Source organism: Pogoniulus pusillus, chromosome 15 (genome assembly GCF_015220805.1).
Source record: "Pogoniulus pusillus isolate bPogPus1 chromosome 15, bPogPus1.pri, whole genome shotgun sequence".
NCBI lineage: Eukaryota > Metazoa > Chordata > Aves > Piciformes > Lybiidae > Pogoniulus > Pogoniulus pusillus.
The window spans coordinates 23,738,870-23,759,913 of NC_087278.1; the positions used below are offsets into that span (position 1 = coordinate 23,738,870).

Here is a 21,044-nt window from a genome sequence, read left to right on the forward strand (position 1 = left end):
ATTTACTATTGCCTGAAAAAATAAATGACCAGTCAGATCTACCTATCAATAGATAACCCTGAGTGCATTTCACATTCCTGAGCTGGAAAACTTGCTATCACATTTTCAGGGCAGCTTTCTTATGAAGTCTAAATGTGTGATAAGTAATACAGGTTCACCTGTAAATGACACAAACATCCCCCTTTCTTTTAATCACTCAATAAAAATGCAACACAATTGTGGGCATTTGGTCTTCTCTCTACAATATTTTGGAAGGAATAAATATTTAACTTCTTTCAAAACAGCCAATCTTCCAAGTGTCTGTTAGAGACAGGATGAGACTGAACAAGGCCAAGTGCAGGGTTCTGCACTTTGGCCACAACAACCCCAAGCAGTACTATGGGATGGGGACAGAGTGGCTGGAGAGCAGCCAGGAAGAAAGGGACTTGGGGGTACTGGCAGATAGTAGCTGAAGATGAGCCAGCAGTGTGCCCAGGTAGTCAAGAGAGCCAACAGCATCCTGGCCTGGATCAGGAATAGTGTAGCCAGCAGGACAAGGGAGGTTATTCTGCCTCTGCACTCAGCACTGGTCAGGCCACACCTTGAGTGCTGTGTCCAGTTCTGGGCTCCTCAATTCAAGAGAGATTTGAGGTGCTGGAACGTGTCCAGAGAAGGGCAATGAAGCTGGTGAGGGGCCTGGAGCACAGCCCTGTGAGGAGAGGCTGAGAGAGCTGGGGGTGTGCAGCCTGCAGAAGAGGAAGCTTGGGGGGGCTCACTGCTGTCTACAACTACCTGAAGGGAGGTTGTAGCCAGGTGGGGTTGGTCTCTTCTCCCAGGCAAGCAGCAACAGAATGAGGAGACACAGTCTCAAGTTGTGGCAGGGGAGGTCTAGGCTGGATGTTGGAAGAAAGTTATTGCCATGGAGAGTGATTGGCATTGGAATGAGCTGCCCAGGGAGGTGATGGAGTCACTGTCCCTAGAGGTGTTCAAAAAAAGCCTGGATGAGGCACTTAGTGCCATGGTCTAGTTGATTGGACAGGGCTGGGTGAAAGGTTGGGCTGGATGATCTTGGAGGTCTCTTCCAACCTGGTTGATTCTATTCTATTGCACCTTAGTGAATATTTCAGCAAAGAAATGGGTTCTTGTTCAGTTTCCCCCAGGGAAGCTCAGTGTTCAGTTTAACACAGAAAGACTATTGTGCACCTGCCTTTTAAGAAAAACCCATGCTATTAGTACAGCAGGGAAGTAAATTTCCTTCCAAGTGGTCAACCTTGCTCATTGAGATATGGACCTGAAGCACAATTCTATATCTGCTTCTCAGATCCATTTCTAGTGAACACTGGAATCTGTCCCAGCCACATATCCATTGCCAAGGCTGATTTTCTTTCCATACTTCCCTATCAACTTGCCAGGTGACCCCAGCTGCTTTTGGTGGTTCTGCTACTGCAGTGCTCATTAGCATCAAGCTTAATAGCATCACTGAAATACTAGATTATCTCATGAGATTACAGAACTTTCTCCAGCTAATTGAGTTTATTAGCCATCTGCAATAGCATTAAAAGCATAACTGAAGGGGAAAGTTCAAGTGAAAGAAAAAGTTAAAGTCCCATAAATAGTAAAAAAAATCAAACCACAACAACTCGTTTCCATTCACTAACAGCAACAAACTTAGGAAACATAATGCTGAGAAAAACATGCACTCAGGTTTCTCCTCAATCTGTCCTTCTGTGCCATCACAGCCGAAGCCAAGGACTGCTTTGAGATCCTGCCTTCTGAGTAGTCCTGAATCGCTGTCCTTATGCAGTCCTCTTCCACAAACTAGCCAAGAGCAAATAAGCAAAATGGAGGGAAAAGTGAAGCAGACTGGCTGGCATCCACAGCTGAGCATCCCTCTTACTCAGCATGTTCATACAGGCACATTAGGGCAGGCTGGTCACAATCCTGTGGGCAAAAGCATCCTGAACCTGCTACTGGGACTGGCAGAATATGGTGGATTCCAATGTCTGTCACCACATTGTAACTCTGTGATGGTTTGGGTGCTACCCACCCCCACACACACTTGAGAGTATCACCCAGACTAGACTCAGCTAAGCTGAAAATTAAAGAATGAAGATATATTTACAGCTTAGCACAAGATACAAGCAGGTATTTACAATATATACAGCAAGATACAAGTTAAAAGGGTAATGCAGAAACACAACTGCCCTCCCAGCCCCACGAGGGGCTCCCAACCAGCTTTCTACCTTCTTCTCACCCCTCTACCTTACCCCAGACTTTGCCTTACATTCAAGGCGAGTTTGGAGGATCAGCCAGGGGGCTTAGGAAGCAGAAGGATAAGACAGATGGCAGGTTAGAGAGAGAAGTGCAGCCCAAAGCCAGAGAGCAAATGTGTTATCTATGTTTGGGTTCTGGTTTTTATCCATCTCAGCAAGCCTATGAGTGAAGTACCCATCACCACTGTTTCCTTGTCACAGCCTACAATCTAATTCTTCTCACCAAAACATCCCAGCTAGGCTCAAACTAGAACACACTCATAACTGTGCATTGCTTGGGTCTCTGATACATGATTCCAGGTTGTCAGCATCCTTCTATCTTTAACTGTTGGTCCAGGAGAATTAACTCAAAGGGCATTTTTTGCCTGAAGAGTTGTTTTTTACCATGATCTAGAACAGCTTGTCTCTTCAAATGCACAAAAGCTTACTTTAACCTCTACTCTTTGGCCTCAGTAGTTGAGAGAACAAACTTCAGAGTTCCTGTATAGGGTTAACACTCCAGGGAGTCCCAAGCAAACAGGGGGCACCTAGGGGCTCACTATGGAGAACACTGTGTGAATAGGGGAAAGCATGGACAGATGGCATGGCCAGCCCACCTCAGCTCTATGGGCCAGACTGAGGGAACTGCAGGGTGCACACACAGGGAACAACTCCTCCAGAAGAGGGGTTGCCCCAGTGTCCCGCAGGCAACCCTCTCACCCAAGGGGTGGTCCTGTCAGTAATTCAGGTCCACGTGCCTCATGTGGTCACAGTGGCCAGCATTAGAGATGCCCTGTCTCTAGCCAGGTGGAGAACAAGGACAACAGAGTATATTGGGATGTGTTTGTGAAATGGCCTGGCACTTTTGAAGCCAAGAAATATCGAGCTTTGGTAGACATCGGTGCCCAATGCACTCTGATCCCCTCCAGCCGCAGCGGGACAGAAACCATTACCATCTCAGGAGTCACAGGGGGGTCACAAGAACTGACTGTGCTGCAGACTGAGATAAGCCTCACTGGGGATGTGTGGGAGAGGCACACCATAGTAACTGGCCCTGGTGCACCTTGCACCCTGGGCATCAACTTTCTCTGGGAAGAGTATTTTAAAGACCCGAAAGGGAACAAGTGGGCATTTGGCATTGCAGCTGTAGAGACTGCAGACAAAGAGCAGCTGTCTATTGTGCCTGGCTTGTCAGATGACCCTTTCATGGTTGGTACCCACAAGGTGGAAGATGTTAAGTTACCCATTGCTTCTTGTGTAGTTCATCATAGGCAATACCGCACCAACAGAGACTCCCTGCTGCCCATCCAGCAGCTGATTCGCCGCCTGGAGCGGCAGCTTGGCATCAGCAAGAGCCACTCACCCTTCAACAGCCCGATATGGCCAGTGCAGAAGGAGAGTGGGGAATGGAGACTGACTGTGGACTTCAGCAGCCTGAACTAAGCGACTCCTCCAATCAGTGCAGCTGCGCCTGATATGTTGGAGCTCCAGTATGAACTGGAGTCAAAGGAGGGCAAGTGGTGTGCCACAATTGACATGGCTAATGCTTTCTTCTCCACACCCAGTTCCTCTTTCACTTCCTTCAGGAGTACCAAGCAATCAAATAAATGTATTTTTGTAAGAGAGATTAATAAAGCAAAGAAAGTGCTTTTAAGAACCATGTTTGACAGAAACTACTCTAAACATATTATTAAGAAAAAGCACTTAATATGTGCACTGAGCAGATCTAGAATAAATCCCCAGAACAAAAGCCACATGTGACTGGTGAATATTTTATGTTTCTAATGTAATCCAAGCTTGCTTATCCCAGTGAAACTTCCTGTTTCCTGTATATATCCTGAAATGTCAATTTCACTTCTCCTGGAATAAGATACAGAATAGGAGATGGTTGTATCCACAAATGGGGAGCTTGATACATTGACCTCTCCTACAAACCAAACTACAGCAGATTCAAAGGGGAAAATGTTCAGTGACTCAATAAGGGTATTAAAAGTGCAGAGATGAGGATCAAGGACAGTCACTGCCTGGAGATCACAGTCCAAGGACCCTTTCTCCTGCAACTCTCAGTTATCTGACACCTACCTGTGATGAGAGCTTTTTTCCAATTTATCCCACTGCACTTTCCCTGATGCTAAGAGCAAGCCAATTTACAGCATTTGAGGCTAAGAGACAGAACTGCATGAGAAATATTTGCATTCACTTTACTCATACACATTCACCATGATCAGAGACAGCCTTTGGTCAGCTGGCAGGATGCCTCACTCGACTTGCATACTTCTGGCACATGTCTAAATCTCCCCTTCTATCTCCTTTATTAAAAATGCAACAAAATAGAAACATGAAAGAAAATTCTGGCAAATTCCCTCAAGAGAGAATTAATGTGTTTGATAGAAGCCCAATCAGAACAGCTTCCCCTTCAGAAACCATAGACTCATAGAATCAACCAGGTTGGAAGAGACCTCCAAGATCATCCAGTCCAACCTAGCACCCAGCCCTACCCAGTCAACCAGACCATGGCACTAAGTGCTTCAGCCAGGCTTTGCTTGAACACCTCCAGGGACAGTGACTTCACCACCTCCCTGGGCAGCCCATTCCAATGCCAAACTCTCTCTGTGAAGAAGAGAAGAAGCAGCTAACATCCAGCCTAGACCTCTCCTGGCACAACTTGAAACTGTGTCCCCTTGTTCTGTTGCTGCTTGCCTGGCAGAAGAGACCAACCCCACCTGGCTACAGTGTCCCTTCAGGTAGTTGTAGGCAGCAATGAGCTCTGCCCTGAGCCTCCTCTTCTCCAGGCTGCACACCCCCAGCTCCCTCAGCCTCTCCTCACAGAGCTGTGCTCCAGGCCCCTCACCAGCTTTGTTGCCCCTCTCTGGACACCTTCCAGCACCTCAACATCTCTCTTGAATTAAGGAGCCCAGAACTGGACACAGCACTCAAGGTGTGGCCTGACCAGTGCTGAGCACAGGGGAAGAATAACCTCCCTTGTCCTGCTGGCCACACTGTTCCTGATGCAGGCCAGGATGCCATTGGCTCTCTTGGCCACCTGGGCACACTGCTGCCTCATCTTCAGCTACTATCTATCAGTACCCCCAGGTCCCTTTCTTCCTTGCTACTCTCCAGCCACTCTGTCCCCAGCCTGTAGTGCTGCTTGGGGTTGTTGTGGCCAAAGTGCTGAACCCTGCACTTGGCCTTGTTCAGTCTCATCCCATTGGCCTCTGCCCACCCATCCAGCCTGTCTAGGTCCCTCTGCAGGGCTCTCCTACCCTCCAATAGATCAACACCTGCTCCTAGCTTGGTGTCATCTGCAAACTTACTGATGCTGGACTCAATCCCCTGGTCCAGGTCATCAATAAAAATACTGAACAGGACTGGGCCCAGCACTGCCCATCGAGCTCCAACCTCTTCCACCACCTGACATTTGATCAGACATTTTTCTTCACTCCTCTCAAGGGAGATTTCCTGGTACAGACTCAGTACTAATACCTAAACTACTCCTTAAAGCTTGCAGAAGCAAGTATGGTATGGAAATACACTGTAAATCCTATGGTCAACAAAAGCTGTGCTGGATGCCACTCATACAGAAGTTTGCAGCATCCTTTTGTAGTCGACCTTGTTGCTCCCTGAAAAAACAACAGACCAAAACCCCACAGATCAATCATAGAATCAACCAGGTTGGAAGAGACCTCCAAGATCAGCCAGTCCAACCTAGCACCCAGCCCTATCCAGTGAACTAGACCATGGCACTAAGTGCCTCAGCCAGGCTTTTCTTGAACACCCCCAGGGATGGTGCCTCCACCACCTCCCTGGGCAGCCCATTCCAATGGGAAATCACTCTCTCTGTGAAGAACTTCTTCCTAACATCCAGCCTAGACCTACCCTGGCACAACTTGAGACTGTGTCCCCTTGTGCTATTGCTGGTTGCCTGGGAGAAGAGGCCACCCCCCACCTGGCTACAATGTCCCTTCAGGTAGTTGTAGACAGTAATAAGATCACCCCTGAGCCTCCTCTTCTCCAGGCTAAACAGGCCCAGCTCCCTCAGCCTCTCCTCATAGGATTTGTGCTCCAGGCCCCTCACCAGCTTTGTTGCCCTTCTCTGGACATGTTCCAGCACCTCAACATCTTTCTTGAATTGAGGGGCCCAGATGCCCTCTATCTGTCAGCTTTTCTTCTGTGAGGAGTCTGAGCAGCAGACAAAAATAAGGATGAAAATGCAATCCAATCTCACAAAATGTTTTGCTGACAAAATCCTAAGCCCTGTTACCATACATGGGTATAAACCTTGACTTAGGTTATGTCAGCAGAGGATTTAAAGAGCCATTTTAAAAAGCACACAGATGTGCAGTGATCACCTCATACAGACAGTTCTTCTGTCTGGAAGAAGAGATAAAACACTGTACTATGACCTTTTCTGTTACCTAGAGTTTGGTGGTTAGATTACTACATTTATTGCCCAGTCTCACATTTAACTAACTTTAAAAGGTCCAACAAACCTACAAACACACAGCAAGAGGGAAGCAGTGCAGTAAGTGTTATAGAACACAAGCAAAGATCCTTGGGTTAGCCTGAACTAGCACAAAACTGAGCACACAAGGAAGAAGCCTTGCAGTCCCCATCCTGGGGACAGAAAAGCCAATCAATAGAGGACTCAATTCTGTATAGCACTAACAGGCTAATCTCACACACACCACCTTGAATAAACTCCTGCCTTAAGCAGATTGCAGCCCAATCTATCATGAAGTTGAAAGACTGTACTTCCATACTTCAGCCTGGAGTAACAGAGGGGAAAAAAGAGAAACACAATGCTAGAACCCTGTTGTACAAATATCTTTCCTGAGCCACTCTTCCATTTCAGTTAGTTTACAGATGAGAACTTGGGCATTTTGTTCTCCCCTCTGCTGCTACAGACTTCAGGGGCTCATGGCAATAGAGTACACCTAAAGTTACTCCTAGACTGTTGCTTTCTTAAGCTGATCATTTTGACTGCAGTATTAATGTGTTTCCAGTTTATCTGTTGAAGACTGAGCTCTTTCTCTTGTATTTTCTTTCTCTCAGTTAATTTATCTGACAGAATGCATGAAATTATACTAGATGCTGCTCCATGACCTCGTTTTCCCTCTACTTTTGGAGGATGAAAGTTCTATTTCCTCCTCATTCTTAATATCTTCTCAGAACTGATATTTCCAGTGTATATGTTAACTTTGACATGCTTTCAAAGTAAAGGCTTTAGTATAAGCTGCACAGTATTTCATATTGTAAATCATAGAATCAGTCAGAGTTGGAAAGGACCACAAAGATCATCCAGCTCCAAGCCCCCTGCCATGGCCAGGGACACCCTACCCTAGAGCAGGCTGCCCACAGCCTCATCCAGCCTGGCCTTAGACACCTCCATGGATGAGGCCTCAACCACCTCCCTGGGCAACCCATTCCAGGCTCTCACCACTCTCATGCTCAACAACTTCCTCCTCACATCCAGCCTGAATCTCCCCACCTCCAGCTTTGCTCCATTCCCCCTAGTCCTGTCACTCCCTGAGAGCCTAAAAAGTCCCTCCACAGCTTTTTTGTAGGCCCCCTTCAGATCCTGGAAGGCCACAAGAAGGTCACTTCAGAGCCTCCACTTCTCCAGACTGAACAGCTCCAACTCTTTCAGTCTGTCCTCACAGCAGAGCTGCTTCAACCCTCTAAGCATCCTTGTGGCCCTTCTCTGGACACACTCCAGCATCTCCACATCCCTCTCATAATAGAGCTAATAAATGGAGCTGACAAAAGTCAGATTTTTAGGCTAGTCACAGCACAGGCATCATATCACTGGAGAACTCCTAGCATGACTGCAGCTTTCAGTTAACACAGCAAATGACATACTAATAAAGTTGATGACAGACTTGGCATACAGAGACCTTTTATTTCTTCCTTTTCCACTTCTTCAGTCTCCCAAATTCTTACTGTAGTGCCAATCCTTCCCTTAACAGCACGAAAAAAATCAGACAAAGGAAAGTCAAATGCCTTGCAAAGGACTTTTCAATAACACAGGCAGGCTTCCACTTGGCTTGTCACTGGTTTCTCAGCCAACAAAGTAAATTAGCTACTAATACTATCATGGAAAACCACCTTAAATCCAAGCCTAAAATTCAGCCATTTCATTATCTAAGGGAGTTAGTTTATGGTTGGGGTTTGTTTGGTTTTTAACAACACTCATCTGCACCAGTGAAGCACAGAACACTCTCACATTCATAACTAATGCTACCCTACAAACCTGCAATATCACTAAAAGCAATATGCCAATCCAATTTTAGCTCCTCAGGCTCTACAGAGATGGCTTCTGGCAAGGTAATCCAGGCATACTATGTCTTCATGACTTCACAGCAGAGCTGGCAGCCCTTGGTAGTATTAGCTCTGCTACTCCAAGCACTCATGGAGAGGACACAAGCTTCCCTTTGATCCTTCTAGTCATGCACTACTCAGGACTCTCCTTGACTTTGCTCTTCCCAGAGCTGCAACATTTCTTGTTTGCAAATCTGCATTTAACTCGTGCCTGGATTTGAACCTTGTCCTGCAAGCTTCACAGAATCAGTCAGGGTTGGAAAGAACCACAGGGATCATCTAGTTCCAAACCCCCTGCCATGGGCAGGGACACCCTACCCTAGACCAGGTGGGCCAGAGCTTTATCCAGCCTGGGATGAGGTTACCAACCTCCAGGACTTCTCTCTTGTCCCAAGGACACCTCAACAGCTTCTGATATTTCCCCCCACAATAGTTTCACTTCTGATACTTTGTCTCTTTGTGTCTGTGACAGAACTCAAGCAAGAATAACTTTGATTAAAAAAGGCAGAAGAGATGAAAATCAGTTCTTGGTGCTCAGTCAGTTCTGATTCAGTCCAGTACTGGGACTTAAATGACAATCTGTTTGCTTCTGTTTAGATTAAGAGATTTGCTTTTTCCCTCTCAAGACCATGGTAATGAAATTGTTTCCTCTTCCTTGTCATAGAATCAACCAGGTTGGAAGAGACCTCCAAGATCAGCCAGTCCAACCTAGCACCCAGCCTTATCCAGTTATCTAGACCATGGCACTAAGTGCCTCATCCAGGCTTTGCTTCAACACCTCCAGGGATGGCCACTCCACCACCTCCCTGGGCAGCCCATTCCAATGCCAATCACTCTCTCTGCCAACAACTTCCTCCTAACATCCAGCCTAGACTTCCCCTGGCACAACTTGAGACTCTGTCCCCTTCTTCTGTTGCTGGTTGCCTGGCAGAAGAGACCAACCCCACCTGGCTACAGCCTCCCTTCAGGTAGCTGTAGACAGCAATGAGCAATGATCTCTGCCCTGAGCCTCCTCTTCTGCAGGCTGCACAATCCCAGCTCCCTCAGCCTCTCCTCGTAGGATTTGTGCTCCAGGCCCCTCACCAGCTTTGTTGCCCTTCTCTGGACACTTTCCAGCACCTCAACATCTCTCTTGAATTGAGGAGTCCAGAACTAGATGCAGCACTCAGGGTGTGGCCTCACCAGTGCTGAGTACAGGGGAAGAATAACCTCCCTTGTCCTACATAGAAACTGAGATATGGAACCTGCCTCTTCAACCCAAAAACGTTTTTAACCCATCATAGAATGTTCAGTTTAGATGTTACTGAGATATTAAACAATGTGTGCATGTACTTACACCCCCCCAAAAAAACAACCTTCAGCCATACAGAATATAGTTCAAAATGTCACTGAAGTCACTTAAAACATTGATTTCACCTAAACCTGTGTGCTAGTTTGAAGCTAGCTAGAATGTTTTGGTGAGAAGAATTAGATTTCAGTATGTGAAAAGGAAACAATGGTGACGTCTGCTTCACTCATAGGCTTGCTGAGATGGATAAGAACACAAACACAGATAATACAGTCACTGTCTGGGCTTTGGGCTGAACTTCCCTCTCTCTCTAACCTAACCTGCTGTGTGACTAATCCACTTGCTTCCTAACCCCCCTGGCCAACCCTCCATAGTACCTTAAATGCAAGGCAAGATCTGGGGTAAGGTAGAGGAGTGGGAGGAAGGTGGAAGGGCGGTTGGGAGCCCCTCCTGTGTTCTCAGTTTTCTGGGAGGGCTGTTTTCTTTCTGTAATACCTTTAAACTTGTGTATTACTGTATATACTGTAAATATCTGCTTGTATATTGTGCTAAGCTGTAAATAAAAGCTTCATTCTATTTCCAGAGCTGCTGAGTCTAGTCCGGGTGATTTCCAAAGTGTGTGGGGGCAGGGAACACCCAAACCATCACAACCTGGAGCACATTATACATCACCACCACTTGCATACACTGCAATCAAGTGACTGCAGGTGCTAGCAAAACCCCCTTGCTTGACTTCAGAGGATCTTGACTCATTGATATCCTTACTTGCAAACGTTCTGATACCAGGGTTTGAGCAGGATTGAGCAGTCTGAAAAATAAGAACAGGCAGGGTAGGGCTAAGGTCACTCTGCTAAAAAGCACAGCTGCAAGGAAGCAGGCTTGGGAAGGCTGGCAGAGAAGCTGACAAAGTTAGCTGCTATCTGTAGCTGAGCTGTGCAAGGGGGCCTTGAAGGGGGGCAGGCTGGTCAGGCCTGGGAACAAGCAAATGTTGCTGTTAGTGGAGCCTACCAAAAGCACATACATATGTACTGAATCCACTACATAAGTACCACTCTTAGCTTCAATAAATAGATTGACCTGCTATGTATCATACTGGTATAAGGTCGTGTCCTTCCAGTCTCCTGCACAGACTTTGAGAAACTCAGCATTCCTGCTTGCTGGTCCATAGGTGGACATGAATTAGAGAATTTTGGATATCACATGACAGATTTTTAACAACAACAAAAAAATGGGGATGTTGAGAATACACTGAAAATTTTTCTCTCTACTGGATTTTTTTTCTCTTTAAAGACTATCCCAATGAAAATTATGTATTCACCTACAGTCAGCATCTCATACAATTTCCAGCTTCCCCTGAAAGAATAATTTCCATCTCTTTTAACAGTCTTAGATCAAAGACTGGCTTGATTATGTCTTTTCAGCATGAGAACACTGTCATAGAATTAAGGGAGGGAGGAAAGGGGGAAAGTGTCATTCTAAGACTAAAATAACTGCCAAACCACTAGAGACAGAAAGACAGACTTTACCTCAGTCACATCCTCTAAAGTTGTCCTCAGAGGTATAGCCAAGTGAGGGACAGGGAGGGTGGTGGGTTATTCAGATCCAGCCTAGTATTTCTATAACTTTCAAGGAGAGAGAGGAAGTCAGGCAGGAATTCTATTTGCTCCCTCACTTGACCATCTCAAAATCATTCAAAGTCATGGGTTAGCAAGGCTATTGGCTGTCTCAGAAGATAAATCATTCCGTGCTTGATACAAATCCAAGAAAGTCTACCATACATCTTAATTTAGAAGAAATTACTCCCCATTTATTATTTGCTGTTACAACTTTAAATTTAAATGCCTGTTCCTGCTTAGAGGGAATTAACAGCATTGTGATGGTTTGGGTGCTACCTGCCACCCCCACCCCCCTTAAGAAAATCACCCAAACTAGACTCAGCAGCTCTGGAAATTGAATGAAGCTTTATATTTACAGCTTAGCATAACATACAAGCAGACATTTACTATATATGTACACAGAAGTATATAAAAAGTAATACAGAAACACAACAGCCCTCCCAGAAACCAAAGCCCCCAGGAGGGACTCTTAGCCACCCTTCCACCTTCTCCCACCCCTTTACCTTACCCCAGACTTTGCCTTCCGCTCAAGGCAGTTTAGAGGGTCAGACAAAGGGGTCAGGAAGCAGAAGGATTAGTCACACAGATGGCAGGCTAGGTTGGAGAGAAGTTCATGCAGCCCCAAGAGACAGAGAGTGACTCCCTTATCTACATTTGCGTTCTTGTTCTTATACATCTCAGCAAGCCTATGAGTGAAGTAAACATCACCATTGTTTCCTTTCACAGCCCATAATCTCATTATTCTCACTAAAACATTCTAGGCTCAAACTAGCACATTGAGCTTCCTAATGGAACAGTTAATTGTTGAGAATTATGTCTAGATGAGGCTTTGGCTAGCCTGATCTAGGGTAGGGGTTGACTAAAATCACCCAATGGTGACCACTGGATCGTCACTGAAATTCAGCCATTTCATTATTTAAGGGAGTTAGTTTATGGTTGGGGTTTGTTTTTTTTTATTAACAACACTCATCTGTACCACTGAAACACAGAACACCCTCACATTCCAAATGCAACCCTACAAACCCTGCAATATGACTAAAAGCAATATGCCAACCCAATTTTGAAATGACTCCCCACTTATTATTTGCTGTTGCAACTTCAAACTTAAGTGCCATGGTCAGGATGACTGGATAGGGCTGTGTGATAGGCTGGACTGGATGATCTTGGAGGTCTCTTCCAACCTGGTTGATTCTATGATTCCATGACTGTTCCTGCTCAGAGGGAATTCAGGACATACATTGATCTTGCTAATACAACAGTTAATTGTGGAGAATTATAGCAATGAACTTGACCATAAAGGAGAGAAGAGGAAAACATCAAAGATAAATGTTTTAAAAGCTTGTAATTGCAGGAAGAGCAGCTCCTCACCTTTAACTGAGGATGACAGATCTAAAGTAGCAAGAGAACGTCTTGTTGGAATTGAAATAACCACAAAGCTCCTCCAAACACACAGCAAACTGCAGTAGTTATAACATCCATAGCAGAAAAACAAGGAGTTGTGTCTCACCAGAGATACTTACATAAGCTACATTTCTCATTTTTGTGTGAATATTCCTTCCCAGCTTTTCACAGGACTAAAGTGATCATTTAAGAAGTTTGAAAGTATCATAAACAGTTTCTGACAACATAAGGCATTCATTTTCATCATTACTTTCTTCCTTCCTTTGCTTGTGAACATTGAGGAGGCTCAGGGGTGACCTCATTGCTGTCTACAACTACCTGAAGGGAGGTTGTAGCCAGGTAGGGGTTGGTCTCTTCTGCCAGACAACCAGCAATAGAAGAAGGGGACAGAGTCTCAAGTTGTGCCAGGGGAAGTATAGGCTGGATGTGAGGAGAAAGTTGATGCCAGGGAGAGTGATTGGCATTGGAATGGGCTGCCCAGGGAGGTGGTGGAGTCACCGTCCCTGGAGGTGTTGAAGAAAAGCCTGGATGAGGCACTTAGTGCCATGGTCTGGTTGACTGGATAGGGCTGGGGGATAGATTGGACTGGATGATCTTGAAGGTCTCTTCCAACCTGGTTGATTCTATGATTAAATACCAATATGTCAAGAAGGTGTCAATAAGGGAATATCCTATTCATGAAACTCATTCTCTGTTTGCTTTAGCAGATGAAGGATCAGCTTTGCATTATTATATTGAACCAGTTACAGATAAGTAGTAAAAGGAGCTGAGAAATTTTTCTTAAGTGCTTTGCAGTATAATCTGGAAGAATGGAAGCACTCATACTGCACATTCCCAAGTGACATTAGGATGGTATGTCCAGATCTCCAGAAGCCCTGCATCTGTTTGTCTTCACCAACAGAAGTAATGACATGATTCAAGATCAAAAGTATTAGATCAGTGTTATATTTCCTACGTAACTTCTGTTCTGTACTATTCAAATCGGAGGGAAAAGTGTTGGCAAAATGGTAGACTACTCAAGTTAGATTCTCTGCTTCAATTAGAGAATCCAGTAGGTGTGAGAGTCTAAATCCTCTCTCCTTGCTCATCAACAAAGATAAAGATTGCCTCGCCATTGTCTCTCCCTAATTAACAAAGATAAAGATTGCCTTTGTTAACCTCCCAGGGCTCAGACAAGGCTCTTGGTGGAAAGCTGAGGGATGCAGATCAACAGACAATGCCTTGGAGGAAATTCCTGGACCTCAGTGTGGCTTGAATGCCCAGGATGTACATCTTATGTCAACTATCTCAAAGAGAAAAGGCTTCTGTGTACTGGGGGTATGGACAGGTAAGCAGCGCAGGGCGAGTGCGGAGGCTCTCCCCCGGTGCTGCCAGCGGCCCCCTGCCAATGCAGGAATACACAGGAAGGTTTCCTGAGGAGATGCACCTGGACACTGATCTAAAAACCTGTATAAAAGCAATGTCTGCTGAAGGGTGGACTTCCACCAGAGCACCACCAGAAGAACTCCTGATGAACTCCACAGATCATCCCCAGGCCATACACCTGTCTCTCTCCCCACCAGTTGCAGCTGATGGTAACATGATGCCATCTTTTTCCCTTCCTTGCTACTTCTCATTTTCTCTGTTGTTCTCCTTATCTCTCTCCCCCCCTTCTCTCTCTGCCTGTTTTATCCAGCTTTACCCTTTAATAAATAGTTCTGTGGTGATACTTGGTCTTGCTTGCACCTTAATTTCACAACACGGAAATTTGTAAGAAGAGATCTTGCTCCTCTGAACAGAGACATTGTTAATCTCTGTTCCCTGGACCTTGACAGTAGGGCCAGGCACTAAGGCACAATTGCCCTGAGTTTGTATCTAAGAACCTTCCCTAAAGAACTGTTCCTGAGGACTCTGCAGTGCCCATGACAGTCATTATATTCTCCACTTCTCAAAGAAGAGATGGAGTCTCGTGAAGCACTCTCCAGTCCCTGTATCAGCATACATCAAAGGGGAATAACAGTATCACAGTATCATCAGGGTTGGAAGAGACCTCACAGATCATCAAGTCCAACCCTTTACCACAGACCTCAAGGCCAGACCATGGCACCAAGTGCCACGTCCAGTCCTGCCTTGAACAGCTCCAGGGACGGCGACTCCACCACCTCCCCGGGCAGCCCATTCCAGTGTCCAATGACTCTCTCAGGGAAGAACTTTCTCCTCACCTCCAGCCTAAATCTCCCCTGGCACAGCCTGAGGCTGTGTCCTCTTGTTCTGGTGCTGACCACCTGAGAGAAGAGAGCAACCTCCTCCTGGCCACAACCATCCCTCAGGTAGTTGTAGACAGCAATAAGGTCACCCCTGAGCCTCCTCTTCTCCAGGCTAACCAATCCCAGCTCCCTCAGCCTCTCCTCGTAGGGCTGTGCTCAAGGCCTCTCCCCAGCCTCGTTGCCCTTCTCTGGACACGCTCAAGCATCTCAATGTCCCTCCTAAACTGGGGGGCCCAGAACTGAACACAGCACTCAAGGTGTGGTCTAACCAGTGCAGAGTACAGGGGCAGAATGACCTCCCTGCTCCTGCTGACCACACCATTCCTGATGCAGGCCAGGATGCCACTGGCTCTCTTGGCCACCTGGGCACACTGCTGGCTCATGTTCAGGCGGGTTCAGGAAGGATGAAGCAGGAACAGATGTGAAGAACAAGTTCTTGCATCCACCAGAGCATCAGTGAGCTCTGCACCCTTGATAAGATAATGCTGTGAATCTCTGGCAGGAAGAGGCTGTGTTAAATATTCCTTCTCCTTCTAAACTACCTACTCTTTCTTCCCTAGGTAAGGGCCTTCTTGTGAAGTGTTTAAACAAAATACAAACCTTTTTTTTTTTTGCTTCTGCTCAAACAAAATATCCTTTCACCTTACTGCAACCTAAAAAGATGTGGATAAAGAGAAACAAAAGAGTGCATAAGTGACAGAAGGAGAGAATGTAGTGTTTCCTTGGATGTGACACTTGCTGCATTTAAGACCATCTATAGACCAGACTGAAAGCAAGATTAACTCCACAAAAGCCAATGACTTTACACCCTGCTCTCATTATATGTATTCTGAACTACAGTCTGTTTCTTTTAAACCTTATATGGAAATTCCTATTTCTTTTGCAATGGAAGCAAGGAAAAGAGGAAGAAAAAGATACTGGCATTTTCCAGAAAGTATTATGTTCAGTTCCTCAAGTTTATTCAGCTGCTGAACTCAGCACTATATCCTCTGCATCAATAAACGCTCACTTAATCCATATTCAGGGTCTAACCAATGAAGCAAATCAATACCACAGCCTGGTTACAGGATGCAGAGAGATGTAGTACCTGCAGTTGTCAGAGAACCGACCAGTAGAAACACTAAAGCTGTCACCAGCACACATCAGGCGTTATCATCACTGCCATCTACCTCCAGAAAAAGTTTCGTTTTACATGCACATGTGGCAGCCTCAGGTCCTGGCAAATTAACACAGTGTTAAATAAAGGTGTTACAGGGCTCTTTCACCACTTACAAAGCCATCAAAAGCAATTCTGTCCTTTAGAACGCTGCATGTGAACATTCTGGCAGCGGCAACGACCAGCCTGTCTGTACCTAAAGATAGCCCAAATGGAAAAGTGTTCCAGCTATTAAAGTTGTGTGCTTGGCAAAATAAAACTATGGAGTTTGCCTTTGCTAAAATGGAGCTTTTCCTCTTTCCGTTCCTTATGATTCATCTGCCTCAACTCCCCATGTCAGAGATTAACAGAAAAGAAGCTTAGTATTTATTTTCTATTTACTACCCACAGTTACAATATAAAGAATCATAGAAGAATCATAGAATCAACCAGGTTGGAAGAGACCCCCAAGATCATCCAGTCCAACCTAACACCCAGCCCTAGCCAATCAACCAGACCATGGCACTAAGTGCCTCATCCAGGCTTTTCTTGAAGACCCCCAGGGACGGTGCCTCCACCACCTCCCTGGGCAGCCCATTCCAATGCCAATCACTCTCTCTGTGAAGAACTTCTTCCTAATATCCAGCCTATACCTACCCTGGCACAACTTGAGACTGTGTCCCCTTCTTCAGATTAATCATACAGCTGGGATTGTGAACTGTTGCCACCTCAGCCCATCATATACTGGGTTTTGGATGCATGGCTCATCTGGCGTTGGCAGCTCACTTGTGGCTTAGCGATGGTTGAGCAGCACTTGCAGAGTGTCAAAGCCTCTGCCCCTCCAGAGCAAGTGTCATAGAATAGTCATAGAATCAACCAGGTTGGAAGAGACCTCCGAGATCATCCAGTCCAATCTAGCACCCAGCCCTAGCCAATCAACTAGACCATGGCACTAAGTGCCTCATCCAGGCTTTTCTTGAACACCTCCAGGGACAGTGACTCCATCACCTCCCTGGGCAGCTCATTCCAATGCCAATCACTCTCTCTGTGAAGAACTTCCTCCTAACATTCAGCCTAGACCTCCCCTGCCACAACTTGAGACTGTGTCCCCTCGTTCTGTTGCTGGTTGCCTGGGGGAAGAGACCAACCCCACCTGGCCACAGCCTCCCTTCAGGTAGTTGTAGAGAGCAATGGAGTCTGCCCTGAGCCTTCTCTTCTCCAGGCTGCAAAGGAGTTGGACTGGATGAGCTTTGGAGGTCCTTTCCAACCCAGACCATTGTGTGATTCTGTGATATATTGATTTTAAAGCACGAATTCCAGAAGTTTTTCTTTTTCCCTTAGAACTTCTCAAGAAGTTTGATGTCACTCCAGTTGGTGCAAAAAGTGAATGATCCTTCTTATCCCATGCTTAGTATCAAATCAGAGCAGGACAGATATGGAAAGAATGGAGAAGGGCAGACATCAAAAGGACAGAGTGAGACAGACATGGAAAGGACAGAGCAGGACAGACACAGAAAGGATTGAGCACAACAGATATGGAAAGAATGGAGCAGGATAGATAAGGGGAGGATGGAGTAGGACAGGTATGAAATGGATGGAGCAGGAATGATATGGAAAGGACACAGCAGGACAGATATGGAAAGGCCAGAGCAGGGCAGATACGGAAAGTATGGAACAGCGAAGTGTGGCAGGCAGGTCAGGCAGCAGTCAGATGCTGCTGCTAGAAGGGACCTCCTGCCTAGGACCTCGAGCCCCATCCATCAGCTCACACAGCTTCTCTTTGGAGGTCTGCTATAGCTGCACACCTGAAGTCTTTTTTCACAGTATCACAGTATTATCAGGGTTGGAAGAGACCTCACAGATCATCAAGTCCAACCCTTTACCACAGAGCTCAAGGCTAGACCATGGCACCAAGTGCCACATCCAGTCTTGCCTTGAATAAGTGGAGTGGGCAAGAGGCTAGAAGGGGACACAGTGGAAATATCAGTTAGCCATTGGGATATCCCAGAGACCATAATGTCAAGCTCTGTGGTAAAACTGGAGTATGATCTGCCCAAGGTTGCCTTTACTCCTCATTAATCTGCTGGTAGGAAGTGGTGAGTGATTGCCTTAATAACACTTGTTTGTTTTCTTCTTCCTGATAGGAGGCTCAGCAAATTGGCTTTTCTTTCTGATTTGGTTTTTGTTTTGTTTTGTTTTTTTTGTGGCAGGGTACAAAAGGCCACAGAAATTATTGTCTATGTTGTGAACTGAGTTGCACTGTAGGAGAAAAATCAAAGGGGAGTCAAACATGAGTGACTTTTACCAACTTCTTCAAAAATAGAGCCGTGCCCTAGGAATTCAGGGAACATCCATTTCAGGAAACAAAATCTGTAATTTAAATTCGAGGAGGCAACAGCTCCTCAGCAGACAGACTGAGTAGGGCTGCTGCAGTTCAGCAGTCACAGTACAAGCTCTGCTGGGCACACATCATACTAAATGCAATGAGAAATTGCCTTCAGACAAGTCTATCAAATAATTTTTTGATTCATAACAGCTAGAGACAAACTGAGCTCCCAACTACTTCTAATTTTCATCAAATTGAAGCTCCCTAAGTGAATGAGACTGAAAATTCAGTTTCCTTCTCAGCTCTGCCACTGATGAAATCTAGATGGACACTGAAATCCATCAGACCATGACCAATTAGCAGACCAAGCGTGCACTGCCACAGCCACGCTGCTGGGCTCCACCTCCAGCACTGCACCAACTCCTTACACAGGTGTGCAACTGCCTGGGGAGATGTTAAGTTTCTGCACAGTTACTGCCTTAAGCTCCCCAGAGCAGTGTAGAATTCCCATTGGCCTAACATTTAAAGCCATAAAATATCAATAAAGTAACACACTGCTCTCCAAACCCACATTAGTTTTTCCTTTACTGACAAGTAATTTGAACTAACAAAAAAAAAAAAAATCAGTTTTCACCATGACAGAAAATGTTTAGTGAAGAATTTTAATAAACCTAAAAAGAAAGTGGGAAAAAACTACTATTGATCAAGTCAAGATCACCTAACGTCACCTGTTATCTCCTGAGAGTATATAATTATGTTATAGACTGATTTTGAGAAGCAATAGCTTTTACTCACACAAATGTGTAGATAAAAGCAAAGGCCAGCAGAGTCCAGGTATCTCTTCCATGCTTGCTTGTCATCTACCTTCATTTCACCTTGCTTATTCAGCTGTTGTTTTGAAAAGACTACTATGTATTTTTGCATCTTGCATAGAGCCTCCAGGTTCCAAAGTGAACATAAACACATCAGTAATAACGAAATGCCAAGTGATATCAGACTCAGAATATGTCTTCATCTACCTCTTCTGTACAGGACTTAAATCTTTTCTTTATTGATGCATTAAATAGATGTATATATACACACAGTGTGTATGTATCACAGTATCATCAGGGTTGGAAGAGACCTCACAGATCATCAAGTCCAACCCTTTACCACAGAGCTCAAGGCCAGACCATGGCACCAAGTGCCACGTCCAATCTTGCCTTGAACAGCCCCAGGGACGGCGACTCCACCACCTCCCCGGGCAGCCCATTCCAGTGTCCAATGACTCTCTCAGGGAAGAACTTTCTCCTCACCTCCAGCCTAAATCTCCCCTGGCACAGCTTGAGGCTGTGTGTATGGGTGTAGACAGTTGTATATACACATACATATGTATACACACATCCACATACATATGCACACCCCCTACTTATGTTTTACACATCTATAAAGCCATAAACAATGTATATTATAACCAAACATTTACATAGACATACTATAGAATATAGATGGTGAACAGTCACCTGCTTTTTCCCGACTCTTAAATCCATTTCTCCGTAAAGAAGAGATCCTTTTGCCCAAAGGAAAACATACTGAGGTTACCAGCAATAGAAAGGGAGGGAAAAGTCCAAGAGAAGAGGAGAGAAAGAGCACCACTGATTCCACTTGCCACACCGCCAGTGTCTCGGCACCCAGGAAGCAGGAGCAGAGGCCTGAAGCACAGAGTGCAGGGAAAGCCACACAGATGTCACCACCAGGTCCGGGAGCAGCAGCTCACACGCTTCCTGACAGAGGAGGGCAGGAGCAACTGGGAAGTCCATAGAGCAAGTTCCAAATTTAACAGCAGGAGAGAGTCCAAAATGGACACTTCCAGAAGGGAAATCTTGCTTTGGTAACATTCCTGCAGTTCTATTAGCTCCCCTATCAACTTACTGCTTCATAAACTAGAGCTGAGGCACTAAAACGATGCATTTGTGGGCTCCATGGCATTGCATAAGCTTATAATTCAGTAGACTTTATGACTACAAGTCATTTGTATCGATTTATTTACTTCATTAGCAAGGGGAAGATGTAATTCTGCATTGATGGAGAATTGACTTGAACAAAGAATAGCTGATCAGACATTTTAAAATCACATTTTGAAGTTTTCTGATGACATACCCAGAATTAAAGATCAAGAGCACAGAGTTAAACAATCTGAATCTATGGTTAGAAATTTAAATGATGGGCGTGATCCACAGGGGAACAAGTCATGCAGCTGAATCACAGAACCGACCAGGTTGGAAGAGACCTCCAAGATCATCTACTCCAACCTAGCACCCAGTCCTGGCCAATCAACTAGACCATAGCACTAAGTGCCTCATCCAGGATTTTCACAGGATCACAGGGTGTTAGGGGCTGGAAGGGACCCAAGGAGATCATCGATTCCAACTCCCCTGCCAGAGTGGGACAATGCTATCCAAAACAGATCACAGAGGAACACAACCAGACAGGCCTTGAAAGTC

At 45.5% G+C, this 21,044-nt stretch overlaps 1 protein-coding gene across 11 annotated transcripts in view; it reads right to left on the reverse strand.

Annotated features, from left to right (window-relative positions):
- Positions 1-21,044, reverse strand: part of BICD1 (BICD cargo adaptor 1) — a 239,414-nt gene that overhangs the window by 150,185 nt on the left and 68,185 nt on the right. Inside the window, exon 1 of one of the 11 annotated variants that reach the window (XM_064155777.1) lies at positions 11,364-11,454. The exons of the other annotated variants lie outside the window; for them this stretch is intronic. The gene's annotated coding sequence lies outside the window, so the exon portion shown is untranslated. Of the gene's footprint in view, positions 1-11,363; positions 11,455-21,044 lie in introns of those variants that run through there. 11 annotated transcript variants of the gene reach the window in all.